Here is a 22,865-nt window from a genome sequence, read left to right as displayed (position 1 = left end):
CAGTGAGTACTGATTCTGTATTATTTATATTCTTTTCTTCATTTCCTATTTCAAGGTTTTCTCCTGTTAAATGTAATCCTTCTTTTTGATCCACTTCATCCATTATAGATGCACAAGTAGTATCCCATCATTTTTTAGGCCATATGGAGTGCGCATTTTGAATCTTATTATACCTTTGCATTTCAGTTGAGACGGCCTGTTCTACATCACCCTCTTATTTTTTGTAACCGGATCAATAGTATAATATATAATTGATTGTCACCCTTTCCATGATGTTTCATGTAATGTTTATCAATGGAGTAGGATGTCTCTGTTCTGCCGCTCATATATCTTTTAAAATGTGTATTCATATTAGACATGTAGTCCTTGCCACATATGTAAGTTCACATTTACACTAAGACACATGCCACATACTGCGGCACACAGATAATGTTTTTCTCAATAACAATTCTCTCATTATTTTTATCTTTGATGTCTTTGCACAGCAGGTAAAATTAGCAAAAACTCAATTCTCTGCATTTTATAAATTCCTTTTGGTATTCCTAGAGCTAATTTTGTTCCGTTTTGTGCTCAAAGTGACTTCTGATAACCTTATAATTCTAAAATGTTGCTTTGGGGAAGTAATTGTGGGAGCATTGCACAATCTATTGCTTATATCTGGATCTTCACTTATTGAACTCCAATGTTTCTGGAAGAACTTTCTGGTCTTATTCCTTTGTTCACCAAAATCATGGCCACTGGAATTATGTGGCAGAAGTGAGTCAAATTATGCAGCAGGGGTGAATAAATTATGCAACAAAAAAAGAAAGATTATGAGGTACAATGTGGCACATTTTTAAATAGCATTACTTCATTATTTCGTCATTTTGACACATGGTAATTCTGTCTGGCCAAGTGTTTCACTTCATTAGTAACAGTTTAACACAAACAACTGAAAGAGGACCAGTTAACTACTGTGAAGGGTCTTCCACTGCACGTGAAAATATGTCACCACGTTGCTAGTAACTTTTGATCCCTTTGATCTAAAAACTATTTTTTTTAATTAAAATCTGCAGACTATGCAGCAGATAATGGATTATGTGACAAATGTGGCAAATCCATAACTATGTGAAGAAAGCCTCAGAATCATATATTTCATGTGCCCTGATGAAAAAATCAATATTAATCTTATCTCATTAGGCCTTTTCTTTCTTGTAATGAGATCTTCCATTCTTCATTTGTTTTTGATCTTTCTAGGCCATTTGAAAAAAGATATTATTCGATATTCCCTTCATTTGATCTCCTCACATTTCTCTTGGAGATTCTTTTCATTCGAACAATTTCATTTCATCCTATGGAATTCACCATATGGGATACTTTTCAGTTGAGCTTTTGGATGAAAACATGTACCATTCAAGACTCTATTTGTGGAGGTTTTCTTTCTAAATAATGTAGTTTCCATTCTGTCCTCAATTATGTAGGTGCTCATATCCCCCCCCAACATTTGTTTGTTTGTCATATTGTTGAACTTCAATCCATAGTCAATATTGTTCATGTTTTGTAAATATTGTTCCAACTCTTGTAGCAATCCGTTCCAAACAATAAAAAGATCATCTAATTATTTTTTCCAGAACAATGTATCACAAACTGTGGGACAAAAGTCAACTTTTTGATGGCTCAGGAAAGCCCAAAAAATAAATAAAGACGCCTTTAAATTATGTGTTTCATTTCTCACATTTGCCTGGTGCTTCAAACAGGTCAAATGTAAGGTAGTGTTCTGGCCAATTACTGCATATTCTTTTAGCAGGGGATTGCTGATTTCTTTTCTCTCTCTGACTGAAAAGTGAGAGGAATTGTTAAACTGAATTATGCACTGATCTAGCTGGAGTACAGGGAAAGTGAAAGGAAACCCCCTCAGATGGTATTTTTTTCTGCACACAACAAAATATAAATGAACTGTGTATATTCAGCACTTAGGAAAGCAAACATTATGCACTGTTTTGAAATTCAAGACACTTTACTTGTTGATCCACAAATGCAAACTAATCACAGAAACCTGATTGGTACACATTATCATTTGTATGCTATATATTTTGAGCGGCAAAACTGTATGCCTGTACAAAGTTAGTGCTTATTTCAATGTGCTGTCTGTAAATGACAATGTGATACCACACGGTGCTTTAGTTACATTCAAACTTGCCCCTGGTCAAGTCCATTAAAGGTTGGTGGGTCACGAACGTTTAACGTTCTAGAAGGTCGGTTTTAGTTCGAAAATGGTTGGGAACCCCTAGTCTAGAGAATTCCTGCCTGTAAATGATGGTCATGCCTTTTTAACCAAGCTATTTCCTTTTCCCACCAATGAGAGTTGCGTATCTGGGAAAAAATAAAATGCCCGTGGCAATACAGAACCTTTATCTATATAGATCATTAAACAAGAAAATGTTTTTCTTTTAGACATTTCATTCATTTTAGCATCTTAGATTGAATAATGGAGTAGCTATACCATGGATGGCATATGTCCCAACTCTCTTAAATGCCTCGGGTTAAGTACATTTATTGATGCCCCTGCAAATACCAACATCTGTGATAAAAAGCAATACTAAGAATATTGTTTTTTGCACACAGAGAGATAGAGAATTGCATTATCTTTAAATATGGTCACCATCTCTCGATATGTCTAACTCTCCATTATCTTGGAAATTGAGCCATATCTTAGTTGGATAGAGATCCCAGAGTTAAGATTTTACCTTTCACGCTTAAGACTATGTACAGTACATTGCTTAGTGGCCTTTTCTCAAACAAGATCTTGGTTTAAATCACACCAGCGTTTCCCATGGCATTTCGATCAATCTACCTCACACTGTCTGCCTTTGTGCACACTATATTGCACTTTTAGAGCCCACTATTTATATTGTTTTTTATGGAGCATGTATTTTAGAACATATAAGGAAGGGTTGCAGTATAGTCAGCGCCTAAACTAACCTGCTTTTTGTAATGCGGTTTAAAACTTTATTTTCTTTGGTCTGAAATTAAGGAAGATGTATTCTAATCGATCATGACTGAGGTTCACTCTTTGAACAAATGAGCTTTCTTTTTTAATGGTACAGAAATAGTTTTTGCTGCAATTTGAGATTTTCTGATAACTTACCAAAGTTTCCCTGTATTTGTATGCTGTGGTCTTTTTTGGGAGACACCTTTCTAGTAATGGTCTCTAATGCTTTAATTTTTAATTTGGTATTGATGACTAATTTCTGTCTGTTGTATGTATATTTTTTATCTGCTTTTGTAGTCATTTATTTGACCAAATAAAGAATTTTGACATGCCAATTATTTTAGCAACATTCTTAAATGTTCTAGTTTACCCACATTCTGCCGTTTCAAAATGTATTCACAGGCTGTTAAGCCCACATCATATCTAAGTGATGTATTCAATGACAGAACATTGATCGTTGCTAGAAGATATTCTTTCAGGTATTTTGTGTTTGACAAAATTCATAGATCACCAGTGTCTCATATATCAGCTTAAGCTTTTAACTATTGGTGCCAGATAGTTGTCTACATAAGTACATGTTTTTTCAAACAAAGAGTCACATGCCAACACTATTGGCCTGCCAGGTGGATCAATCCAGCTTTTACTAATTTAGTGTAAAATGAATATTGTAGGGATAGTTGGGCTGTCTGTTTTTTAAATATCATATTCTTCTTCATTGATTAATTGCTTGATATGCCATTCTTCTAGGTGTTTTTCAAATTTCGCTTTTATCTTATCCATGGGGTTGTTTATTAGCTTCTCAAAAGTGTCGATTTGCTTCTTTAATATAATTTCTCTTTCAAGTACTGCAGTATTTCTGCCTTAATAACTGGCCCAATTATTTTCTCATTATTCTGCAGATTCTTAATTGTCACTCTTTCTTTTTTTGAAACATTTTCTTTCTCTCCTTTGTTTTTACAGTTCTTTAACATCTCAGTGTCTGATACTGCCAACTATGAATGTCAAACATATTCCCTGATAATTGGATGGAGCAAAATATAGATTTTTCTTTGAGATTACCTAATATACTGTATCCATTGGTATCGGTTTCACACTCTTGGAACATCAGTTTGACTCAGGTTAGTTGATCATTTATATAGATTTGAGATCTGGAGTTTGGTCTACTTTTTAATTACATCTTTCACCGTGCAATTCTATATCTTGATTTTGGTGTAGCAAGTTTTAGCTTTCTGACACATTTGTATGTTAATAATCTGTGTTTTCTTTTTTTTTTTTTTAAATCCTTTTTATTAATGGATATCACAGGCAGGATTAAACAGAACAATCATAATTTTGTTGTACATAATTTCCAATATCTTTAAAGATTATTACAAAAAGCAGTTTACCATAGCTGGTAAATGATAATCAATTCTCAGACAGAAAAAAGAAAAATAAAGGGGGTTTACACAAGTAAATACAATCTTATCCGATTTTGAGTTAAACACAACTTCAAATCAAGTTAGTTAATGTCGGGTATATAAAACATGTCTCCCCATATTCTCTTTACTTTAATCATTGCTTTCACTCCTCTTTTCCTGGCTAACGATAGCTCCATATGATGTATCTCTTTAACCAAGCACCACCATTCATTCACATTAGGTGCTTGTTCAGCTATCCAATTTCTAGCCAAAACTAATAATCTGTGTTTTCACAAAAGCTTAATGGGTTTCCAGACAGATTACCAATTTCTCCATTTCTGTTAATTTATTGTTTGAGAGATCCACTACCAAGTTTTATTTAACTGTTTCTTTCATGTATTTTTTTCAAATTTCGGATATTATATATTTTAAGCCAAAAATATTTTTTGAGTGAGCTGCTGAAAGACATGTGTGTTTTATTTTTTAGAACACTGGCAACTATACATACAAACAAGGTTTAGGTCAAACCATGCCAACATTTCACAATGGCATCAGACATATTCCCTTATTACAAGCACACCATGCATTCACACACATCTGTCAAAATGTAAACATCAAAGCATAATAATCACATTAAGAGTAAACACCTAAGCATAACAATCACATTAATGTAAAATGTTAGCACAGTGCAGCTGCAGCCTAAATCCACTACTATCAATTAATTTCCAAATACAGAAATCCTGGCAATGCTCCGCATAAGCATTCACACTGTTGTTGCAGGGATATGGAAACTAACAAAATAAATATTTAACTTTAACCTTTCACATTTAATGCAAATATTAGGTTCAATTTCTTCTGCACAAAGCACCTCCTGCGATTCTAAGACCAGTTTTTAGGTCTGTTTTGACAGAACAGTGGTCGAAAGACATATTGTGATTAACATAAAAAAAGCTTTTACAAGTATTAGCAGGAGAGGGGTTTTAGCTTCGACCTCCTGTTAGTACGCTGAAGTCAGTCACGGCCGCTGCAGGTAAGAGCGGTAGGGTGGTGAGGCCGGCTGGGGGGATTTTGAGAGACGACCACGAGAGGAAATTAATTATTCATTTAATTTTCCCTTGTGGTCGTCTCTTGATATTCCCCCCCCCCCCCATCACCCCCCCCCCCCCGCCCCCCTGGCCACACCGCAATTAACTGCAGCGGCTGCGGCCTGCTGAAGTGCATGCTTTGATTGGGCAGAAATTATGTACTTCCATAAAAAAATGTTTGCTGTCCATACAGCTGTGAACATTGTGTTTATTTATCCAGCTGCAATATGTCTGAGCTTGAACTCTCAGTGGCACACACATGCCAAAGTAATGCTACTGAAGAGTCTTATATAACTAGATAATTTACTGTGATTATTATTCTCTGGCAGCAGCACAGATGGGAAGAGGGAAGTCATTAATTTAAGACTTCAGAGTCTTGTATTGTGTTTGAGAGTCCAGGGCTATAGTAACCTACATAGATTTTTATTCTGACTGGACACTGCAACTGTCACATTGCCTTATGTGATCAACAAAAAAAGCTTTCAGAGTCCTAGTGGAAGAGGGGGTTAGGCACCAATCATATTGAGCCTCCCATGAGTACCGAATTTGATTGTTCTGCATTTCTGTGCTTCCACTAAAAAGACTGATTGTATTACACTTTTAAGTTTTTGGCAACATTTATACTCGATACAGCAGGACTGGGTTGGTTATGGTGACAAATTAATATAGACCCTGTCTGTTTATTCTGAAATATTATTCTGTTTCACTAGGAGAGATGAAAAGGTGGATGAGGACTTAATTACGTGGGGTGCAATGAGTGCAAGAATTGTGGAACCACCAGGTGGCAAAGCGCCCTGAAGTCAAGTGCCTAGCTTTGAGATCTATGAATGGGAGGACCAAGAGGTGCCCTAGCTTGCAGGCTGAGATTTAAAAGCAGTATTGAGTGCTCCACATTTTATAAATAAGATACGCATCTTGTTGTTTTTGCAGATCAGGAGCATTCGTGTATACTCAATTTTTTAAATAAAAATACTAGTAAAAAATATATAAAATGTTATGATAAAGTCACAAGGACTGGCATATTTATTGGGAAAAGCATTTGTTAAATGTGGATTATTACTGGTCACCCAGTGTGTCAAACCGTGAATATCACAGAGGCTCCCCCAACTCTGGGGAGCAGTCCATATGGTAGCAAGCTGTTTCCCAACCCCAGAGGCGTGGCACGAGCCACCACAGCCCTAGGGTGGGGTCATGGACGGAATAGCTATCCAAAGCGCAACCTTGGTAGCCGTTGAATGCTTCTCGGGTCATTGGAGTCGCAGCGATGGCCATTCTCATAGAAGATGCCGTAAAATAGTGAGCGGGTGTCTTTTTCCTGCTCATCGCCTCACAGGAAGGACACCAGCTGCAGAATTCTGCCCTTCCGGACCCCCACCAGTATGTTGTTTATTTTCTTTTTGTGTCTCTCTGCTATCCCTGGTATTGCTTTGCAGGCACGGCACGCTCCGCTGAAGACTCTTTCCCACAGCCCCCAGCTGGTGCCTCAGGGAGGCACCCTAGGTGCACTCTGTCCTGCCCTTACAGTCAGTGGCAGCTCCGTTGGCGTACTAGGGCTGTGGAGGTGAAGTGACATGGGGGGGGAGGGGTCACTTATTACATTGTTTCTAAGGGCAGAACAGCTGCCAAATACTAGCCTGATCCATTAGGGCCGGAAGGCTGTGACAGTTTTGTTGGAATTTGGTGTGTGCCCAGGTTTACCTCAGGTGTGATTTTTTTTCTGAGGGAATCTGCGGCGGGGTCTCCAGCTCCTTCTCAGTGAGCAGCTGTAACTGGTACGGAGGCAATATTGCAGAGCATTAGACTGGGGGATGTACGTTATGAACATGAACAGTTGGGCAGGCATGTGCCTTTGGGTATAAAAAAAAATTTGGAAGGGGAGTTATGTTGACATTTGTGAGGTGATTGTGGATAGGCCCAAAAGGGAAGAAGGCAAGTGGTGCACAGAGTGATCCAATTCGAGGAATTTCAGTCATTGGCCTTAAAAAAAAAAAAGGCAGAGGGTACGTTATTGAATTGGGTAAAATTATTCACTATTTCCAAATCTATCATAGTGGAGCGCTTTCAGACCATGGGAGCACAACTGGCATGCTGCCATAATAGAATAGGATGTGCGCATGATGAGTTTGGTGGAATGGCCCGGAGGGACAACGATAAAGAACTTCATAGGATTAAGGCACCTAGCCTATGCTGGCATGGGATCAGATAGACTTGAAACCCTGGTTAAGTTTTATGTAGCCCCAGCGCCTTGACGCCATCCCTAGTCAGCCCATTCAGGTGGGCACAGGTGCAAGCTGCAGCCTGGAGTGGGGACTCTTGTTGGGATTTCAATAACAGATCCTGTACCAGATCCCCTGGGGACATGTACAATCAAACATAGCTGTTCGTTCTGTGGCTTGTCATCCCATCCGGAGACAAAATGTTTCAAAAAGTCTAAGGACAGAAACGCAAAAAAATAGAAACTCCCTTCAATTCAAGGCTCCTTCTCCGGTTAATTGTCAGGCAATGGAGGCATTATCTAATGTATATAATAACTCCACGACAGCAAAGGCTCTGTATGAAGGTTTTAAGAAGGGGTTTAGGATCCCAGCAGCTGGTGTGTGTAGGGTTCTCATACTGAAAGAATCAACAGTCACTCAGGTCCATTCATAGCGTTGCCAGGGCTATTGTTCCAAAAGAAAACAATCTGGGGAGTGTGGCTGGTCCATTTTTGGCTGACCCACTTGAAAATGTTGTATGCTCCCCCTGGGGGTAATCCCTAAGAAAAAGTAGTGAAGTACAGGTTGATACACAACCTTTCTGCACCCAAGGATCAGTCTGTGAATGAAGCTAATAATGAAGCCTTATGCTCAGTCAAGTACCCCTCCCTTGATGAGGCAGTCAGGATGCTGCTGGGGCCTGGGATGCTTCTAGCAAAGTCGGACATTGAATCTGCTTCCATGTTTCTTCCTGTGCACCCGGATGATTTGATCCTAGTCAGTTTTCAGTTTAAGGGCTCATTTTATTTTGAAAAATGCATGCCCATGTGTTGCTCAGTCTTCTGTGCATAATTTGAAAAGCTCAGCACACTTCTGGAATGGATTTTTAGACCGAGGTCGGGACACAAATGGAAGTTGCACTACTTGGATGACTTCTTGCTTTTGGGCCCTCCCAGTAAGGTGGAGTGTTCGAGGGCTTTACAGTCCTTCAGGGAGCTGTTGTGGATCTGTGGAATGCACCTGGTGGAGGGTAAGACCTATGGGCCTGCCACAACTATCCGATTCCTGGGGATTGGGGTCAGATTTCATATGTTTGATCTGTTTCTTATTAAACGGTATGACAAAGCCAATATGTCTGACACACTTATTGTAAAAAGCATGCTTTAAAGATGATAGGATTTACCGGTTGGATCATTATTACAAAGTGCTAAAGCCTTTAGGCAGACATTTTCTTACATGGAATTTTACAGGTTTCTGTAGTAATCAAGGGATTTGGTGTTGGTGATCCACCCGCATTTACTGTGGAGATAAAAGATGTGCAACTAAAATCATCTATTTTAGGAGCGATAGTGTATTGTTTTGCCAATCTGTAATTTTGTATAATTTTTATTTTATGACTGTTTGCTGGATTATTCCCATGTAGAATGCTTACACTCAGGACAATGAACTTGAGTTGGTAATGGTGACAAGCCAATGATAGCATTTCCCTGCACACCAGTCAAGCCTTGAGCAATTATGCCCGATTCTATAGTTCCTTTCTGTTTATTATGAAAAGTTATTAAAAGGCACTAGATCTGACATGTTTACATTAAAAAGCATATTGTAAAGCCATTGGGGCCTTTAACATTGAATTGTTATCACATTTCTATGTTACAGACCGTAGAAGCGTATTTTGTTACTTGTATTGCAATAGTAGCTGAGGGTTTTGGTTTTGGTTTTGGTCGCCCATACTGACAAACCCTGGGAGTAAAAGTTCACTGTGATGAGTCTTAATAGGCCCTATTGAGATGGGCTGTATATTGCTTTGTCAACTGTAAATTTGTACTTATTTGGAATTTTATAAATATAGGCCCTATGGTTGCCTGCTTATGCAAACTTCAGTAGGCCTGAGTTGTATATATTGTGAATTTATTGGGAAAGGCTAGCGACCTTAGTGGGTCACTGGGAAAAATGTTAAATTCCTTATGTGTGATCTCTTTATAATGAAAAGTTATGAAAGGCACTACGTAAGGTGAAAATCAGTTGCATAAAAGACAATAGCCATATAAGGGTGGATAGGTATTACACTGACCTAAAGCCTGTAGGCAGGCATTTTGTTAAATGAAATCTTGATTACTGTAATCAGAAAGAGTTTTGGTGCTGGTAACTCACATGAGCAAACTACGGGGATAGATAATTTGCACTTCAGTAATTCTTATTAAGCTCTATTAGTAGGTATTTTATAATGTTTTGACAACTGTATTTCGTACATATTTGTGTAATTTTATTACTGTATAGCTGATGGGTGCCTCGTGACTCAACACAGTAGGTCTGAGTTGGTTATGATGGCAAGCCACTGAAAAGGTTATAGACCTAATTGTTTTTAATAAAAAGTTACAGTAAAAGCAGTAGGCATGGGAGATTGATATTGTTATTTCTCTGTATTAAAGCCTAAAGATAGGTGTTTTGTTACATGAAATGTCTGAACACATTTGTAGGGAATGTCTTTGGTGTTGATTATTTCTTCCACCAAACCCTAGTAGGAAATGGGAAACAACCTTTACAACGCAGTCATTATATCTCACTACCTTAACATTGCAGTCATTACATCGCAACATCCTTTACATAACATGTCCTTACCATGCAGCCATTACATTGCTTGTCACTATAACGCATGTCATTAAAATGCATGTCACTACAATGCAGGCATTACATAGCAAGTTATTACAGCGCATACCACATGGTAATTTTGTCTGGCCAAGTGTTTCACTTCATTAGTAACAGTTTAACACAAACAACTGAAAGAGGACCAGTTAACTACTGTGAAGGGTCTTCCACTGCACGTGAAAATATGTCACCACGTTGCTAGTAACTTTTGATCCCTTTGATCTAAAAACTATTTTTTTTAATTAAAATCTGCAGACTATGCAGCAGATAATGGATTATGTGACAAATGTGGCAAATCCATAACTATGTGAAGAAAGCCTCAGAATCATATATTTCATGTGCCCTGATGAAAAAATCAATATTAATCTTATCTCATTAGGCCTTTTCTTTCTTGTAATGAGATCTTCCATTCTTCATTTGTTTTTGATCTTTCTAGGCCATTTGAAAAAAGATATTATTCGATATTCCCTTCATTTGATCTCCTCACATTTCTCTTGGAGATTCTTTTCATTCGAACAATTTCATTTCATCCTATGGAATTCACCATATGGGATACTTTTCAGTTGAGCTTTTGGATGAAAACATGTACCATTCAAGACTCTATTTGTGGAGGTTTTCTTTCTAAATAATGTAGTTTCCATTCTGTCCTCAATTATGTAGGTGCTCATATCCCCCCCCAACATTTGTTTGTTTGTCATATTGTTGAACTTCAATCCATAGTCAATATTGTTCATGTTTTGTAAATATTGTTCCAACTCTTGTAGCAATCCATTCCAAACAATAAAAAGATCATCTAATTATTTTTTCCAGAACAATGTATCACAAACTGTGGGACAAAAGTCAACTTTTTGATGGCTCAGGAAAGCCCAAAAAATAAATAAAGACGCCTTTAAATTATGTGTTTCATTTCTCACATTTGCCTGGTGCTTCAAACAGGTCAAATGTAAGGTAGTGTTCTGGCCAATTACTGCATATTCTTTTAGCAGGGGATTGCTGATTTCTTTTCTCTCTCTGACTGAAAAGTGAGAGGAATTGTTAAACTGAATTATGCACTGATCTAGCTGGAGTACAGGGAAAGTGAAAGGAAACCCCCTCAGATGGTATTTTTTTCTGCACACAACAAAATATAAATGAACTGTGTATATTCAGCACTTAGGAAAGCAAACATTATGCACTGTTTTGAAATTCAAGACACTTTACTTGTTGATCCACAAATGCAAACTAATCACAGAAACCTGATTGGTACACATTATCATTTGTATGCTATATATTTTGAGCGGCAAAACTGTATGCCTGTACAAAGTTAGTGCTTATTTCAATGTGCTGTCTGTAAATGACAATGTGATACCACACGGTGCTTTAGTTACATTCAAACTTGCCCCTGGTCAAGTCCATTAAAGGTTGGTGGGTCACGAACGTTTAACGTTCTAGAAGGTCGGTTTTAGTTCGAAAATGGTTGGGAACCCCTAGTCTAGAGAATTCCTGCCTGTAAATGATGGTCATGCCTTTTTAACCAAGCTATTTCCTTTTCCCACCAATGAGAGTTGCGTATCTGGGAAAAAATAAAATGCCCGTGGCAATACAGAACCTTTATCTATATAGATCATTAAACAAGAAAATGTTTTTCTTTTAGACATTTCATTCATTTTAGCATCTTAGATTGAATAATGGAGTAGCTATACCATGGATGGCATATGTCCCAACTCTCTTAAATGCCTCGGGTTAAGTACATTTATTGATGCCCCTGCAAATACCAACATCTGTGATAAAAAGCAATACTAAGAATATTGTTTTTTGCACACAGAGAGATAGAGAATTGCATTATCTTTAAATATGGTCACCATCTCTCGATATGTCTAACTCTCCATTATCTTGGAAATTGAGCCATATCTTAGTTGGATAGAGATCCCAGAGTTAAGATTTTACCTTTCACGCTTAAGACTATGTACAGTACATTGCTTAGTGGCCTTTTCTCAAACAAGATCTTGGTTTAAATCACACCAGCGTTTCCCATGGCATTTCGATCAATCTACCTCACACTGTCTGCCTTTGTGCACACTATATTGCACTTTTAGAGCCCACTATTTATATTGTTTTTTATGGAGCATGTATTTTAGAACATATAAGGAAGGGTTGCAGTATAGTCAGCGCCTAAACTAACCTGCTTTTTGTAATGCGGTTTAAAACTTTATTTTCTTTGGTCTGAAATTAAGGAAGATGTATTCTAATCGATCATGACTGAGGTTCACTCTTTGAACAAATGAGCTTTCTTTTTTAATGGTACAGAAATAGTTTTTGCTGCAATTTGAGATTTTCTGATAACTTACCAAAGTTTCCCTGTATTTGTATGCTGTGGTCTTTTTTGGGAGACACCTTTCTAGTAATGGTCTCTAATGCTTTAATTTTTAATTTGGTATTGATGACTAATTTCTGTCTGTTGTATGTATATTTTTTATCTGCTTTTGTAGTCATTTATTTGACCAAATAAAGAATTTTGACATGTCAATTATTTTAGCAACATTCTTAAATGTTCTAGTTTACCCACATTCTGCCGTTTCAAAATGTATTCACAGGCTGTTAAGCCCACATCATATCTAAGTGATGTATTCAATGACAGAACATTGATCGTTGCTAGAAGATATTCTTTCAGGTATTTTGTGTTTGACAAAATTCATAGATCACCAGTGTCTCATATATCAGCTTAAGCTTTTAACTATTGGTGCCAGATAGTTGTCTACATAAGTACATGTTTTTTCAAACAAAGAGTCACATGCCAACACTATTGGCCTGCCAGGTGGATCAATCCAGCTTTTACTAATTTAGTGTAAAATGAATATTGTAGGGATAGTTGGGCTGTCTGTTTTTTAAATATCATATTCTTCTTCATTGATTAATTGCTTGATATGCCATTCTTCTAGGTGTTTTTCAAATTTCGCTTTTATCTTATCCATGGGGTTGTTTATTAGCTTCTCAAAAGTGTCGATTTGCTTCTTTAATATAATTTCTCTTTCAAGTACTGCAGTATTTCTGCCTTAATAACTGGCCCAATTATTTTCTCATTATTCTGCAGATTCTTAATTGTCACTCTTTCTTTTTTTGAAACATTTTCTTTCTCTCCTTTGTTTTTACAGTTCTTTAACATCTCAGTGTCTGATACTGCCAACTATGAATGTCAAACATATTCCCTGATAATTGGATGGAGCAAAATATAGATTTTTCTTTGAGATTACCTAATATACTGTATCCATTGGTATCGGTTTCACACTCTTGGAACATCAGTTTGACTCAGGTTAGTTGATCATTTATATAGATTTGAGATCTGGAGTTTGGTCTACTTTTTAATTACATCTTTCACCGTGCAATTCTATATCTTGATTTTGGTGTAGCAAGTTTTAGCTTTCTGACACATTTGTATGTTAATAATCTGTGTTTTCTTTTTTTTTTTTTTTAAATCCTTTTTATTAATGGATATCACAGGCAGGATTAAACAGAACAATCATAATTTTGTTGTACATAATTTCCAATATCTTTAAAGATTATTACAAAAAGCAGTTTACCATAGCTGGTAAATGATAATCAATTCTCAGACAGAAAAAAGAAAAATAAAGGGGGTTTACACAAGTAAATACAATCTTATCCGATTTTGAGTTAAACACAACTTCAAATCAAGTTAGTTAATGTCGGGTATATAAAACATGTCTCCCCATATTCTCTTTACTTTAATCATTGCTTTCACTCCTCTTTTCCTGGCTAACGATAGCTCCATATGATGTATCTCTTTAACCAAGCACCACCATTCATTCACATTAGGTGCTTGTTCAGCTATCCAATTTCTAGCCAAAACTAATAATCTGTGTTTTCACAAAAGCTTAATGGGTTTCCAGACAGATTACCAATTTCTCCATTTCTGTTAATTTATTGTTTGAGAGATCCACTACCAAGTTTTATTTAACTGTTTCTTTCATGTATTTTTTTCAAATTTCGGATATTATATATTTTAAGCCAAAAATATTTTTTGAGTGAGCTGCTGAAAGACATGTGTGTTTTATTTTTTAGAACACTGGCAACTATACATACAAACAAGGTTTAGGTCAAACCATGCCAACATTTCACAATGGCATCAGACATATTCCCTTATTACAAGCACACCATGCATTCACACACATCTGTCAAAATGTAAACATCAAAGCATAATAATCACATTAAGAGTAAACACCTAAGCATAACAATCACATTAATGTAAAATGTTAGCACAGTGCAGCTGCAGCCTAAATCCACTACTATCAATTAATTTCCAAATACAGAAATCCTGGCAATGCTCCGCATAAGCATTCACACTGTTGTTGCAGGGATATGGAAACTAACAAAATAAATATTTAACTTTAACCTTTCACATTTAATGCAAATATTAGGTTCAATTTCTTCTGCACAAAGCACCTCCTGCGATTCTAAGACCAGTTTTTAGGTCTGTTTTGACAGAACAGTGGTCGAAAGACATATTGTGATTAACATAAAAAAAGCTTTTACAAGTATTAGCAGGAGAGGGGTTTTAGCTTCGACCTCCTGTTAGTACGCTGAAGTCAGTCACGGCCGCTGCAGGTAAGAGCGGTAGGGTGGTGAGGCCGGCTGGGGGGATTTTGAGAGACGACCACGAGAGGAAATTAATTATTCATTTAATTTTCCCTTGTGGTCGTCTCTTGATATTCCCCCCCCCCCCCCATCACCCCCCCCCCGCCCCCCTGGCCACACCGCAATTAACTGCAGCGGCTGCGGCCTGCTGAAGTGCATGCTTTGATTGGGCAGAAATTATGTACTTCCATAAAAAAATGTTTGCTGTCCATACAGCTGTGAACATTGTGTTTATTTATCCAGCTGCAATATGTCTGAGCTTGAACTCTCAGTGGCACACACATGCCAAAGTAATGCTACTGAAGAGTCTTATATAACTAGATAATTTACTGTGATTATTATTCTCTGGCAGCAGCACAGATGGGAAGAGGGAAGTCATTAATTTAAGACTTCAGAGTCTTGTATTGTGTTTGAGAGTCCAGGGCTATAGTAACCTACATAGATTTTTATTCTGACTGGACACTGCAACTGTCACATTGCCTTATGTGATCAACAAAAAAAGCTTTCAGAGTCCTAGTGGAAGAGGGGGTTAGGCACCAATCATATTAAGCCTCCCATGAGTACCGAATTTGATTGTTCTGCATTTCTGTGCTTCCATTAAAAAGACTGATTGTATTACACTTTTAGGTTTTTGGCAACATTTATACTCGATACAGCAGGACTGGGTTGGTTATGGTGACAAATTAATATAGACCCTGTCTGTTTATTCTGAAATATTATTCTGTTTCACTAGGAGAGATGAGAAGGTGGATGAGGACTTAATTACGTGGGGTGCAATGAGTGCAAGAATTGTGGAACCACCAGGTGGCAAAGCGCCCTGAAGTCAAGTGCCTAGCTTTGAGATCTATGAATGGGAGGACCAAGAGGTGCCCTAGCTTGCAGGCTGAGATTTAAAAGCAGTATTGAGTGCTCCACATTTTATAAATAAGATACGCATCTTGTTGTTTTTGCAGATCAGGAGCATTCGTGTATACTCAATTTTTTAAATAAAAATACTAGTAAAAAATATATAAAATGTTATGATAAAGTCACAAGGACTGGCATATTTATTGGGAAAAGCATTTGTTAAATGTGGATTATTACTGGTCACCCAGTGTGTCAAACCGTGAATATCACAGAGGCTCCCCCAACTCTGGGGAGCAGTCCATATGGTAGCAAGCTGTTTCCCAACCCCAGAGGCGTGGCACGAGCCACCACAGCCCTAGGGTGGGGTCATGGACGGAATAGCTATCCAAAGCGCAACCTTGGTAGCCGTTGAATGCTTCTCGGGTCATTGGAGTCGCAGCGATGGCCATTCTCATAGAAGATGCCGTAAAACAGTGAGCGGGTGTCTTTTTCCTGCTCATCGCCTCACAGGAAGGACACCAGCTGCAGAATTCTGCCCTTCCGGACCCCCACCAGTATGTTGTTTATTTTCTTTTTGTGTCTCTCTGCTATCCCTGGTATTGCTTTGCAGGCACGGCACGCTCCGCTGAAGACTCTTTCCCACAGCCCCCAGCTGGTGCCTCAGGGAGGCACCCTAGGTGCACTCTGTCCTGCCCTTACAGTCAGTGGCAGCTCCGTTGGCGTACTAGGGCTGTGGAGGTGAAGTGACATGGGGGGGGAGGGGTCACTTATTACATTGTTTCTAAGGGCAGAACAGCTGCCAAATACTAGCCTGATCCATTAGGGCCGGAAGGCTGTGACAGTTTTGTTGGAATTTGGTGTGTGCCCAGGTTTACCTCAGGTGTGATTTTTTTTCTGAGGGAATCTGCGGCGGGGTCTCCAGCTCCTTCTCAGTGAGCAGCTGTAACTGGTACGGAGGCAATATTGCAGAGCATTAGACTGGGGGATGTACGTTATGAACATGAACAGTTGGGCAGGCATGTGCCCTTGGGTATAAAAAAAAATTTGGAAGGGGAGTTATGTTGACATTTGTGAGGTGATTGTGGATAGGCCCAAAAGGGAAGAAGGCAAGTGGTGCACAGAGTGATCCAATTCGAGGAATTTCAGTCATTGGCCTTAAAAAAAAAAAGGCAGAGGGTACGTTATTGAATTGGGTAAAATTATTCACTATTTCCAAATCTATCATAGTGGAGCGCTTTCAGACCATGGGAGCACAACTGGCATGCTGCCATAATAGAATAGGATGTGCGCATGATGAGTTTGGTGGAATGGCCCGGAGGGACAACGATAAAGAACTTCATAGGATTAAGGCACCTAGCCTATGCTGGCATGGGATCAGATAGACTTGAAACCCTGGTTAAGTTTTATGTAGCCCCAGCGCCTTGACGCTATCCCTAGTCAGCCCATTCAGGTGGGCACAGGTGCAAGCTGCAGCCTGGAGTGGGGACTCTTGTTGGGATTTCAATAACAGATCCTGTACCAGATCCCCTGGGGACATGTACAATCAAACATAGCTGTTCGTTCTGTGGCTTGTCATCCCATCCGGAGACAAAATGTTTCAAAAAGTCTAAGGACAGAAACGCAAAAAAATAGAAACTCCCTTCAATTCAAGGCTCCTTCTCCGGTTAATTGTCAGGCAATGGAGGCATTATCTAATGTATATAATAACTCCACGACAGCAAAGGCTCTGTATGAAGGTTTTAAGAAGGGGTTTAGGATCCCAGCAGCTGGTGTGTGTAGGGTTCTCATACTGAAAGAATCAACAGTCACTCAGGTCCATTCATAGCGTTGCCAGGGCTATTGTTCCAAAAGAAAACAATCTGGGGAGTGTGGCTGGTCCATTTTTGGCTGACCCACTTGAAAATGTTGTATGCTCCCCCTGGGGGTAATCCCTAAGAAAAAGTAGTGAAGTACAGGTTGATACACAACCTTTCTGCACCCAAGGATCAGTCTGTGAATGAAGCTAATAATGAAGCCTTATGCTCAGTCAAGTACCCCTCCCTTGATGAGGCAGTCAGGATGCTGCTGGGGCCTGGGATGCTTCTAGCAAAGTCGGACATTGAATCTGCTTCCATGTTTCTTCCTGTGCACCCGGATGATTTGATCCTAGTCAGTTTTCAGTTTAAGGGCTCATTTTATTTTGAAAAATGCATGCCCATGTGTTGCTCAGTCTTCTGTGCATAATTTGAAAAGCTCAGCACACTTCTGGAATGGATTTTTAGACCGAGGTCGGGACACAAATGGAAGTTGCACTACTTGGATGACTTCTTGCTTTTGGGCCCTCCCAGTAAGGTGGAGTGTTCGAGGGCTTTACAGTCCTTCAGGGAGCTGTTGTGGATCTGTGGAATGCACCTGGTGGAGGGTAAGACCTATGGGCCTGCCACAACTATCCGATTCCTGGGGATTGGGGTCAGATTTCATATGTTTGATCTGTTTCTTATTAAACGGTATGACAAAGCCAATATGTCTGACACACTTATTGTAAAAAGCATGCTTTAAAGATGATAGGATTTACCGGTTGGATCATTATTACAAAGTGCTAAAGCCTTTAGGCAGACATTTTCTTACATGGAATTTTACAGGTTTCTGTAGTAATCAAGGGATTTGGTGTTGGTGATCCACCCGCATTTACTGTGGAGATAAAAGATGTGCAACTAAAATCATCTATTTTAGGAGCGATAGTGTATTGTTTTGCCAATCTGTAATTTTGTATAATTTTTATTTTATGACTGTTTGCTGGATTATTCCCATGTAGAATGCTTACACTCAGGACAATGAACTTGAGTTGGTAATGGTGACAAGCCAATGATAGCATTTCCCTGCACACCAGTCAAGCCTTGAGCAATTATGCCCGATTCTATAGTTCCTTTCTGTTTATTATGAAAAGTTATTAAAAGGCACTAGATCTGACATGTTTACATTAAAAAGCATATTGTAAAGCCATTGGGGCCTTTAACATTGAATTGTTATCACATTTCTATGTTACAGACCGTAGAAGCGTATTTTGTTACTTGTATTACAATAGTAGCTGAGGGTTTTGGTTTTGGTTTTGGTCGCCCATACTGACAAACCCTGGGAGTAAAAGTTCACTGTGATGAGTCTTAATAGGCCCTATTGAGATGGGCTGTATATTGCTTTGTCAACTGTAAATTTGTACTTATTTGGAATTTTATAAATATAGGCCCTATGGTTGCCTGCTTATGCAAACTTCAGTAGGCCTGAGTTGTATATATTGTCAATTTATTGGGAAAGGCTAGCGACCTTAGTGGGTCACTGGGAAAAATGTTAAATTCCTTATGTGTGATCTCTTTATAATGAAAAGTTATGAAAGGCACTACGTAAGGTGAAAATCAGTTGCATAAAAGACAATAGCCATATAAGGGTGGATAGGTATTACACTGACCTAAAGCCTGTAGGCAGGCATTTTGTTAAATGAAATCTTGATTACTGTAATCAGAAAGAGTTTTGGTGCTGGTAACTCACATGAGCAAACTACGGGGATAGATAATTTGCACTTCAGTAATTCTTATTAAGCTCTATTAGTAGGTATTTTATAATGTTTTGACAACTGTATTTCGTACATATTTGTGTAATTTTATTACTGTATAGCTGATGGGTGCCTCGTGACTCAACACAGTAGGTCTGAGTTGGTTATGATGGCAAGCCACTGAAAAGGTTATAGACCTAATTGTTTTTAATAAAAAGTTACAGTAAAAGCAGTAGGCATGGGAGATTGATATTGTTATTTCTCTGTATTAAAGCCTAAAGATAGGTGTTTTGTTACATGAAATGTCTGAACACATTTGTAGGGAATGTCTTTGGTGTTGATTATTTCTTCCACCAAACCCTAGTAGGAAATGGGAAACAACCTTTACAACGCAGTCATTATATCTCACTACCTTAACATTGCAGTCATTACATCGCAACATCCTTTACATAACATGTCCTTACCATGCAGCCATTACATTGCTTGTCACTATAACGCATGTCATTAAAATGCATGTCACTACAATGCAGGCATTACATAGCAAGTTATTACAGCGCATACCATTACACCGCATAGTACCCTTACACTAACCAACACTTACCAGACTGTTGCACTCACTGGAGTTAGAATAGTAATTATTACCCCTATACTATCCAACACTTACCTTAAATGAAATGTAATGGTATGTATTGTAATAGTATGCGTTGTAAAGATATAATGCGATGTAATGGAATGCGTTGTAAAGGTAGTTTCTGAAAATGCATTGTAATGGCATGTTATGTAAAAGAATGCATTGTAAAGGATGTTGTGATGCATGGCCAATGCTTGCTAGAAATGTAGTACTAATAGCAGGCACTTACACTCAAAGAAATTAGGTCAGTGTTCACAAAAACCACAAGTAGGTTACTGAAGGATGAGTGGAAGCAAAAAGTATGAATAAAACACTGGGGTCCTGATTTAGATCTAGGCGAACAGGTTACTCCTTCACAACGTGATGGATATCTCGTACACCGAAATGTAAATCCCATAGGATATAATGGGATTCATATTTCGGTGGACGGCATAACCTCCGCAATTGTGACAGAATAACCTGTCCACCTAGACCTAAATCAGGCCCCTGAGTTTGGTTATAATTAGAAGGTAGAAAATGATTAGAGTTGAGAGTGTGATTGAATACAGTATGATTACCATGCACAGTATTTTTTTTATAAAACTGGGTCTTATTATATCACATGGTATGATTAGTGCACCTTCCAACTTGAACCGTGACTGCATCTAAAATAATTGCTGCAGCATTGGGTAAGTTTACAAACTAATGTCTACACTAATAATAGTAAATGTAAAACACAGGATGTTTAGAACACTGACTATGTTTAGCATTTTGAGTACTTTAGGCTTCAATGTGTATATATTACATAAGTGCAATTAGAATGTGAATGATCTTCCTCACAATGCACAGTGCCTTAATTTTCTTATATTTCGTTTTTTTTTTCTAGAGTGTTTAGAAAACAGACTATGCTTAGAACTCTAATTCAGGCAAAAAAATTGTTTGCTCCTTTTCAGAACAAGGAGGGCTTTACAGCATGGAACGTCCTTTTCATTAGTGGCTAAAGGGCTCAGTGTGGTACTATTTGAATGGTCACCACTACACACACTGCGCGTTATGAAATTTTCCTAATAATCCAATTAACAGGTAAAAGTTGCGCTTTGGTTAAGAAAGAGGTGAACAGTGTCTTATTTTAGGATTTTAGACAGATCATGTTTTTTTCACAGCGTTATTCATTTATTTATTTTTGTGATTTTATATAGCGCGGACATGGCCCGTAAGCATCAGAGTGCTATATAAATAAGCAGAACATATCAAAAGCAAATAAAAAATATGAAATGTACATTAAAGGTAGAGAGAACACCAGGTTGGCCCTCCTAATATGTAGAGAGCTTCATACATATTCATTGTAAAACATAGCAATGACAAGCAGGTGGTACAGTACCACAAAATGATCATCAATCATTTGTGCTGGTTGAGTTTGGTTTGCCCTTTGGCAACAGCATGAGGAGTTAGGAGCGGGTTAGGCCAAGTGTCGCTCGAATAGAAGAGCTTTAAGGTATTTTTTTAAGGTGATAATATGATGTGATCAAACAGAGACTCGGCAGAAGAGAGTTCCATGTTCTTTTGACGCTTTCAAAGAAGGATTGGTTCATGTATCTCTTGTGTTTGAAGGTTGTGGGCTTTATGGCTGAGATACCCGCCACCCCCTCTCAACACAATCCCCAAAAGGAGGGAAACCGGAAACAGTTCTTAAAGTTTTTGGATGTGGGAGGGAGTGACCCTCCCGGCCGTATTTATTAAAACAAAAAATTAAAACATTAAACGTTTCATGTTATGTACAATTTCATTATCACATTGCGATATTTGGCTAACCTTAACATATTCTCTAATACAGAGGTTCTCCTAGCCGAACTAGCATCCTACAAAAACATTCTCTAGAAACACTGAAATTGTACATCCTAACGTTTAAGGGCCAACGGCAAGGTCATAACCGGTGTCAAGATCCCTAACCAGACTTACCCCTCCCACTTGGGAGGGGCGACAGCACAGAGGCTTACCTCAAGTGCAACTACTAACAATTTCCCTTGACTTGACGGGGGCACTTAAGACTCGACGCCATTTAAAGGTCGTTCGAAGACTTGTGTGTGGTATCTAGAAGGTATCGTGGACCTCCCCCCACCCCACACAACTTACCGCATCTGCCGTCGCAGATGACACTGGCCCCGGGAAATTCCCCCAGGAGGGGGCTGTAACCCCTCCTACAAAGGAAGGGGCCTTGACCGCCTTTCCTTTACTTCCGGCGACCCGCCCTTAGACGGGACCGCCTCCCCATTGAGGGGCCAATGGCCACCTCTCCCGAGCGCTCCCATCCGTGTTGGGTGACGCCCACTCATAGGGATCTACCAATTAGTGCTCACCGATCATGACCTTACCGCCTACCAAAAATAAATACGACAATTCTTACTCAAACCTGAGAAAACATTGGTTGCTACGACCGAAAGAACATGCTTAAAATGCAACACTACATCAAATCATTTTAATCGTAACAACTTACACGACATTCACCATACTTTATTATGATCAACAACAAACTGATACTTTCACAGCCTGTAAACGAAACGTAAAACATACTCATAAAAATTCACTTTATTGCACAACGACTTGCTGTCCTCAGGGGCTGGTGGGTGGGTCAAAATTGGCTCTTCGTTCTGTCCCGAGCTCACGGGTAGCGAGGAGGTGCAGCTTCGGAGCACAAGAACAAGAGGACGTCTTCTGGTCTTGCGTCTCTTTTTATCCGTCTTCAGGGCGGGCGAGAACCCGCCCCTGCCTGCCCCTAGGGCGGGGGCTGGCTACGTCGGTGTCTAGGCCAGCCCACTCTAGGGCGGGAAAAGGCGCGCCCCGGCTACGCCGCTTCGGGCATACCAGCCGAGACGCGCCTCCCGCCCAAAAATGGCTTCCCGGGGGGATCGAGGCACTCCGCCATACGTTCGGGGGGACCGAGTGGTCGCCCCTTTCCATAT

At 39.0% G+C, this 22,865-nt stretch overlaps 1 protein-coding gene across 3 annotated transcripts in view; it reads left to right on the top strand.

Moving 5' to 3' along the window:
• Positions 1–22,865, top strand: part of FOXN1 (forkhead box N1) — a 530,094-nt gene that overhangs the window by 216,870 nt on the left and 290,359 nt on the right. Inside the window, exon 1 of one of the 3 annotated variants that reach the window (XM_086955165.1) lies at positions 13,426–13,583. The exons of the other annotated variants lie outside the window; for them this stretch is intronic. The gene's annotated coding sequence lies outside the window, so the exon portion shown is untranslated. Of the gene's footprint in view, positions 1–13,425; positions 13,584–22,865 lie in introns of those variants that run through there. 3 annotated transcript variants of the gene reach the window in all.

The sequence above is a fragment of the Lissotriton vulgaris genome, chromosome 2_1, assembly GCF_964263255.1.
Source record: "Lissotriton vulgaris chromosome 2_1, aLisVul1.2, whole genome shotgun sequence".
NCBI lineage: Eukaryota > Metazoa > Chordata > Amphibia > Caudata > Salamandridae > Lissotriton > Lissotriton vulgaris.
This window is presented reverse-complemented; position numbering and strand designations above follow the sequence as displayed.